The following is an 8369-nucleotide window of genomic DNA, read 5'->3' as shown; positions in this document are numbered from 1 at the left end:
TTGATTGACTTTGCTTTGAAAAGATCTTTTAAAGTAGTCTCATATATTTTATTTGTTGTTGTTTACTACGGTTTACATTGATGACCACTTTTCATGTCAACACAAACACCCATACTTTAATACTATGTTTAAAAAAAAGTTTTTACAGAATTGCCCAATATGATTGGTTTATAAAACCTTATTTAAATAAATATAATATAATTTTTTTTACACCCTGATTTAATCGTAGTTAAAGGCAAATTTATTTACTTGTTTTTGTCAAAACAGCTTCAATAAGCAAGATTAAAAGAAATGTTTTATGAATAAACCAGATGTGTCTAATGTTTTTATGGAACATGTTAAATCCTTAAAGCACCACTAGTGGCCATAAAACTGTGTCATTAATATAATTATAACTTCTGGTTCTGAAAAGTGAAGTCTATGCCAGGGGGCTACTCCTCTGGTTGTATAGAAGTCTATGCTTCATCTGTTAAAGCTGCATTCTCTCTAGTGACCACCAGGGGGCGACTCCTCTGGTTGTATATAAGTCTATGCTTCATGTGTTAAAGCTGCATTCTCTCTCCTGACCACCAGGGGGCGACTCCTCTGGTTGTATAGAAGTCTATGCTTCATGTGTTAAAGCTGCATTCTCTCTACTGACCACCAGGGGGAGACTCCTCTGGTTGTATAGAAGTCTATGCTTCATGTGTTAAAGCTGCATTCTCTCTCCTGACCACCAGGGGGCGACTCCTCTGGTTGTATAGAAGTCTATGCTTCATGTGTTAAAGCTGCATTCTCTCTACTGACCACCAGGGGGAGACTCCTCTGGTTGTATAGAAGTCTATGCTTCATGTGTTAAATCTGGATTCTCTCTCCTGACCACCAGGGGGCGACTCCTCTGGTTGTATAGAAGTCTATGCTTCATGTGTTAAAGCTGCATTCTCTCTACTGACCACCAGGGGGAGACTCCTCTGGTTGTATAGAAGTCTATGCTTCATGTGTTAAAGCTGCATTCTCTCTCCTGACCACCAGGGGGCGACTCCTCTGGTTGTATAGAAGTCTATGCTTCATGTGTTAAAGCTGCATTCTCTCTACTGACCACCAGGGGGAGACTCCTCTGGTTGTATAGAAGTCTATGCTTCATGTGTTAAAGCTGCATTCTCTCTCCTGACCACCAGGGGGCGACTCCTCTGGTTGTATAGAAGTCTATGCTTCATGTGTTAAAGCTGCATTCTCTCTACTGACCACCAGGGGGAGACTCCTCTGGTTGTATAGAAGTCTATGCTTCATGTGTTAAAGCTGCATTCTCTCTCCTGACCACCAGGGGGCGACTCCTCCTCCTCTATTTCTCAGTCTGGCATTTTTGCATGTTTTCAGGCCTAAAGGTGACTTTTTAAAAACTGGTGTAATGTTTTCCTCTCCGCTCTGAACAGGAAGTAGAGGAGGAGATGAATCAATGAACAGGAAGTAGAGGAGGAGATGAATCAATGAACAGGAAGTAGAGGAGGAGATGAATCAATGAACAGGAAGTAGAGGAGGAGATGAATCAATGAACAGGAAGTAGAGGAGGAGATGAATCAATGAACGGGTGTCAGAGGTCCTTGTGTGTGTGTTTGTTTCCACTGACTTGTGAGGACATTTCGGGTGGTCTATTATTTTTGTTTTTAGAGTTTTATTCCCTATTGGTGGTCGTCTCTCTCTCCTCTCTCTCTCTCTCCTCTCTCTACTGTAAGGTGACGTCTCCTCTCTATATATCGGTCACGCCGATCATCACGGCAGGATGAAGTCATCCTTTTTCTCTTCCTTTATTCACCCCTTCCTTCCTTCCTTCCTTCCTTCCTCCCCTCTGCTCCCTCGTCACAAATCGGGTGTAAAAAGCCACTTTCACCTCCTCCCCCCGTCCCAGCCCTCGCTTCTTTCCTCCCCTGCATTGGGAGGGGGGGGGTAACAATGGGATGCCGCTCCTCCCCTCCCTCCTCCCCTCCCCTCCCTCCTCCCTCCTGCCTCCTCCCCTCCGTCCCCTCCCTCCTCCCTCCTCCCCTCCCCTCCCTCCTCCCTCCCTCCTCCCTCCGTCCCCTCCCTCCTCCCTCCTCCCTCCTCCCTCCCTCCTCCCTCCTCCCCTCCCCTCCCTCCTCCCTCCCTCCTCCCCTCCCCTCCTCCCCTCCGTCCCCTCCCCTCCTCCCCTCCGTCCCCTCCCTCCTCCCTCCTCCCTCCCTCCTCCCTCCTCCCTCCCTCCTGCCTCCTCCCCTCCGTCCCCTCCCTCCTCCCTCCCTCCTCCCTCCTCCCCTCCCCTCCCTCCTCCCTCCCTCCTCCCTCCGTCCCCTCCCTCCTCCCTCCTCCCTCCTCCCTCCTCCCTCCTCCCCTCCCCTCCCTCCTCCCTCCTCCCCTCCCTCCTCCCTCCTCCCTCCCTCCTGCCTCCTCCCCTCCGTCCCCTCCCCACCTCCACATCTGTGAGTGCCCCTCTGCCTCCTCATTCTTCTCCCTAACCGCTCCATTATTGAGCCTCTTTCACTTGTAAATGTGGCCAGCGATACTTCTGATGGGTCTTTTATGCAGGCGGCCAGGGTCAGGGGAGGAAGTGGGGAGGGTCAGGGTTGAGGGGTGGGGGGGGGCGGGGGTTGGTTCAGGGAGTCTTGTGCTGGTTCTTTCTTCTTCTCTCAGGCCGGAGTGTGAGGGGACAATTGTGACAAAGAGTTAAATCCTTTTTGTGTGTGCAGTCATTTGGGACGCTTTGGGCCGGCCGGCCTCGCATTCCTGTTTGAATTATTAGTTTCAAATGAAGCGGTCAGTTTATAAACTTACATTTCAGGGGACGTGTTGATAAAGTTTTGTACATAAAGTTTACTGTCTCTTTAAGTTACGAAGCTGCAGCAGCGATTAGCTTAGCATAAAGAAATGATGTCATTGAATTATATCATATCACATTCCCTAATATATTACATGGAGATGTATAAGGGGGCATTGCCAAATGTGGAAGGAGGGGGCGTGTATGTGTGTATATATTTATACATTTTATTCATCATTTATTTTAATTTTTATATATCTATATATATATGTGTGTATATATATGTGTATATATACAATATATATATGTATATATATATACACATAAATATATATATACACACACATATATATATATATATAAATATATATATATATATATGTGTGTATATATATTTTTTAAAGAACGTAGGATTCAGATATGTTTAAATTTAGGATTTAACCTCCATGGTGTCACAGCCTGACCCGGGTTCTGTGGGATTATCTGTTATTTTAGCCCCCGGCCTGACCTCTAACACACACACACACACACACACACACACACACACACACAGAGGGGTGGTCTCAGTGGCAATCGAGTCTCCAGGACAACAGGTGGACAACGGAGACTCGACGGGGGGAATGTGAGGCGAGGAGGTAGGAGGTGTGTGGGAAATGATGAGATGGTGTGTGTGTGTGTGTGTGTGTGGGGGGGGGGGGGGGGGGGGGCAGTCTGACCTTGGCCTCTGTGCCGTGGTCAGATGGGGTTCGAAGGCCAAAGGAGGAGGACGAGAAACGAGGGGAGGATGAAGGCTGTGACGCCTCTTGATTTGATTAATGATAACACACACACACACACACACACGCACACACACACACACACACACACACACAGACACACAGACACACACACACACACCCCGGCTGACCCTGCTACTCACACGGGGTCTTTGGCGCGGTCACTTTCCCAACACCTCCTGATGGATGAGTGGTTCCTTTCCCACCACAAAGTATGTAAATGTGGCCGAGAGACTCTGCAGCTGCTCAGAGTCCAGCTGGTTCACATGTCACCTGTCATGTCACCTGTCATGTCACCTGTCATGTCACCTGTCATGTCACCTGTCATGTCACCTGTCATGTCACCTGTCATGTCACCTGTCATGTCACCTGCCATGTCACCTGTCATGTCACCTGTCATGTCACCTGTCATGTCACCTGCCATGTCACCTGCCATGTCACCTGTCATGTCACCTGTCATGTCACCTGTCATGTCACCTGTCATGTCACCTGTCATGTCACCTGCCATGTCACCTGTCATGTCACCTGTCATGTCACCTGCCATGTCACCTGTCATGTCACCTGTCATGTCACCTGTCATGTCACCTGTCATGTCACCTGTCATGTCACCTGCCATGTCACCTGTCATGTCACCTGTCATGTCACCTGTCATGTCACCTGCCATGTCACCTGCCATGTCACCTGTCATGTCACCTGCCATGTCACCTGTCATGTCACCTGTCATGTCACCTGCCATATCACCTGTCATGTCACCTGTCATGTCACCTGTCATGTCACCTGCCATGTCACCTGTCATGTCACCTGTCATTTCACCTGTCATTTCACCTGTCATGTCACCTGCCATGTCACCTGTCATGTCACCTGTCATGTCACCTGTCATTTCACCTGTCATTTCACCTGTCATGTCACCTGTCATGTAACCTGCCATGTCACCTGTCATTTCACCTGTCATTTCACCTGTCATGTAACCTGTCATGTAACCTGCCATGTCACCTGTCATTTCACCTGTCATTTCACCTGTCATTTCACCTGTCATGTAACCTGCCATGTCACCTGTCATGTAACCTGTCATGTAACCTGTCATTTCACCTGTCATGTAACCTGTCATGTAACCTGCCATGTCACCTGTCATTTCACCTGTCATTTCACCTGTCATGTCACCTGTCATGTCACCTGCCATGTCACCTGCCATGTCACCTGTCATGTCACCTGCCATGTCACCTGTCATTTCACCTGTCATTTCACCTGTCATGTCACATGTCATGTAACCTGTCATGTAACCTGTCATGTAACCTGTCATTTCACCTGTCATTTCACCTGTCATGTAACCTGTCATGTAACCTGCCATGTCACCTGCCATGTCACCTGTCATTTCACCTGTCATGTCACATGTCATGTAACCTGTCATGTAACCTGTCATGTAACCTGTCATTTCACCTGTCATTTCACCTGTCATTTCACCTGTCATGTAACCTGTCATGTAACCTGTCATGTAACCTGCCATGTCACCTGTCATGTAACCTGTCATGTCACATGTCATGTAACCTGTCATTTCACCTGTCATGTAACCTGCCATGTCACCTGTCATGTAACTTGCCATGTAACCTGTCATTTCACCTGCCATGTAACCTGTCATGTAACCTGTCATGTAACCTGCCATGTCACCTGTCATGTAACCTGCCATGTCACCTGCCATGTAACCTGTCATTTCACCTGTCATGTCACCTGTCATGTAACCTGCCATGTCACCTGTCATTTCACCTGTCATTTCACCTGTCATGTCACCTGCCATGTCACCTGTCATGTCACCTGTCATTTCACCTGTCATGTCACCTGTCATTTCACCTGTCATGTCACCTGTCATGTCACCTGTCATGTAACCTGTCATGTCACCTGTCATGTCACCTGTCATGTCACCTGTCATTTCACCTGTCATGTCACCTGTCATTTCACCTGTCATGTCACCTGTCATGTCACCTGTCATTTCACCTGTCATGTCACCTGTCATTTCACCTGTCATTTCACCTGTCATGTCACCTGCCATGTCACCTGTCATGTCACCTGTCATTTCACCTGTCATGTCACCTGTCATTTCACCTGTCATGTCACCTGTCATGTCACCTGTCATGTAACCTGTCATGTCACCTGTCATGTCACCTGTCATGTCACCTGTCATTTCACCTGTCATGTCACCTGTCATTTCACCTGTCATGTCACCTGTCATGTCACCTGTCATTTCACCTGTCATGTCACCTGTCATGTCACCTGTCATTTCACCTGTCATGTCACCTGTCATGTCACCTGTCATGTAACCTGTCATGTCACCTGTCATGTCACCTGCATATATTACAATTCATGCAATATATTAAAATGTTTTCTCTCTCCAGATGTTTTTTAACACGTTTCCTCGTTTCAGGAAATCGTGGAACGACGACAAGAAAACCGACAGCAAGATAAACAGAGAGGCAGACGATTGGCCGAGCGGGGGAGAGAGGGGGGAGGGGGGAGGGGGGCGGGGGGAGGGGGGTACGCCACAAAGGAGGCGAGCATCAAACATGGCCGACGGTTCTTGTTGTTCTTCACCATGAAGCAGACGAACACACATGAGGTAAAGGGTCAGAGAAGACGATGGGGTTTAGGGTGTGTGTGTGTGTGTGTGTGTGTGTGTGTGTGTGTGTGTGTGTGTGTGTGTGTGAGTGTGTGTGTGTGTGTGTGTGTGTGTGTGTGTGTGTGGAGGTGGCGATAAGACCAATTTCAGTCTAGCTCGCACTCAGTGACGTGTCGCCTTCAACGGTCAACAATGTGGAGGATGCACATGACAAACACGCACACACTCACACACTCACACACACACACACACACACACGCACACACCAATGGCGTACTCGCTTTTCACAAATCAAGACGCCGCGCCGCTTTGTGGAGTCAGGAGGTCATTTTTCCTGCGACAGACGCACGTTTTCTGTGTATGTGTGTGAGTGTGTGTGTGGAAGAGGAAGAGGAAGAGGAAGAGGAGGAAGAGGAGGAGGAGGAGGAGGAAGAGGAAGATGAGGAAGAGGAAGAAGAAGAGGAGGAGAAGGAGGAAGAGGATCACAAGTGAGGGACCCGGAGCTGCTCCCTCGGCGTTCAACATGGAGGCCGAAACATAACATTTTCACATAAAATCATATTTTTTGCTTTTCAAATATAATTTTTATTTAAATAAGTTTTTTAATCAAATCTTTACAAAAAATAAAAGTGTGCAATTGTTTTCTCGTCGTCATGTTTTATGATTCATGAGCTTCGATTGAATGAAACACTTTCGTGACTAAAGGTTGTGCAATAAGACGGAGGGTCCCAACCTCTGGGTCGGGACCCTCAGGAGAGACGCCGGATCAGTCTGAGGGGTCACGAGAGTTACTGAATCATTTTGAATGTTCAGGCTCTTAAAAAAACATTAAGTGAGGAGCAGATATCAATTAAAGTCTTTTCTTACAATATTTTAAACTGATTTGTTTTGAATTCTGTTATTTGTGCTTTTCTGCTGCAGTAAAATAAGAGTTAAATTAATTTTAAAAATGGGTTCACTTCAATAAGAGATATGATTAATAATGGGTCGTTATTATTAAAACTTATTTTCTGGACATTTATGAAAGTGTGAAACACCAGACTTCAATTAAAATGTTGACAATTTTATTTTTATTGTTTTGAATTATTGATTATTTAGTAAAATGAAAACCTGTTTGTTGTTCCGCTCAAAGTGGTCAGGTGATCTGCTCTCTGGCCCGGTCACGATGGGGCGTTCAGGGACGCTCGGTCAACAGGCAACCTGGGTGTTTTTCCCCTCTTGGGTGGTGCTGTTCGGCGTGTTTTAATCCACGGAGCTCCGTCAGAGTGCAGCTCTGCTCCTCCGGGGGGTGCAGCTCTGCTCCGGGGGGATTACAGCAGCAATGAGCCGGAGGAGACGCTGCGGTGTGAAAATCAAACGGACCCCTCTGAAGACCTCCAGGAGGCCGAAGCCCAGCTGGTTTGGTTTGTTTCGTTCTGCTGCAGACCGGAAGTCACGCGAGGTTACAAACAAAACTAATTAAAAAAAGATCTAAAATTAATACTCATTTTAAAAAACTAAACAAAAAAAATCACCAAAAAGTTAATTTCAAAATGACAAATTATTTTAAAAATATTTTCATCAAACATTAATTATTCGGGTTTTTTTCATTTCCTGGACCGTTTTATGCATCTTTTGATTTCTGTCAGAAGTCACGTGACCGAAACTCCCCAAAAAATACTGAACATAGATCCTGATAGACCACAAAGATAAGACCCGCCCCCCCAACACACATTATTATACACAATAAATGCAATAATGAAGTTATTCTCAAACATTTAACCTGCTTCACTATTAAACAAGATTTCAATTAAAATAATAAACCTTTCAATAAAGCTGCATGCACGTGAGATAAAAATAAATCCGGAAAGATAAAAAAGTAAGAAAAGAAACCAAAAGAAAACTGATATTAATTATTTATTATTCACCAACAATCAGTACAAACGGGTTCCTCTTTATTGGCTTTAATATCATCTCCTCTTCCTGGTTGTTCATCAAAGGGATCAAAGGTCACGGTTCGTTAAACAACATTAAAATGATACATTCCTGGAGAATTATGCTAATTATAATCCCCAAAACGCAACAAAAGACGGGAACAAAAGCTCCGCGGAGCGACAATAACCAGCTTTAAAATACTGAATTATCACACTTTATTAGTATTGTTGTTGTTGTTGTTGTTGTTGTTGTTGTTGTTGTTGTTGTTGTTGGCCTCTTTTCTCCTTTCAGGCCTGCCATGAATTCT

Source organism: Cyclopterus lumpus, chromosome 9 (assembly GCF_009769545.1).
Source record: "Cyclopterus lumpus isolate fCycLum1 chromosome 9, fCycLum1.pri, whole genome shotgun sequence".
NCBI classification, from domain to species: Eukaryota; Metazoa; Chordata; class Actinopteri; order Perciformes; family Cyclopteridae; genus Cyclopterus; species Cyclopterus lumpus.
The sequence above is the reverse complement of the archived record's forward strand: the minus strand, read 5'-3'. Positions refer to the sequence as shown.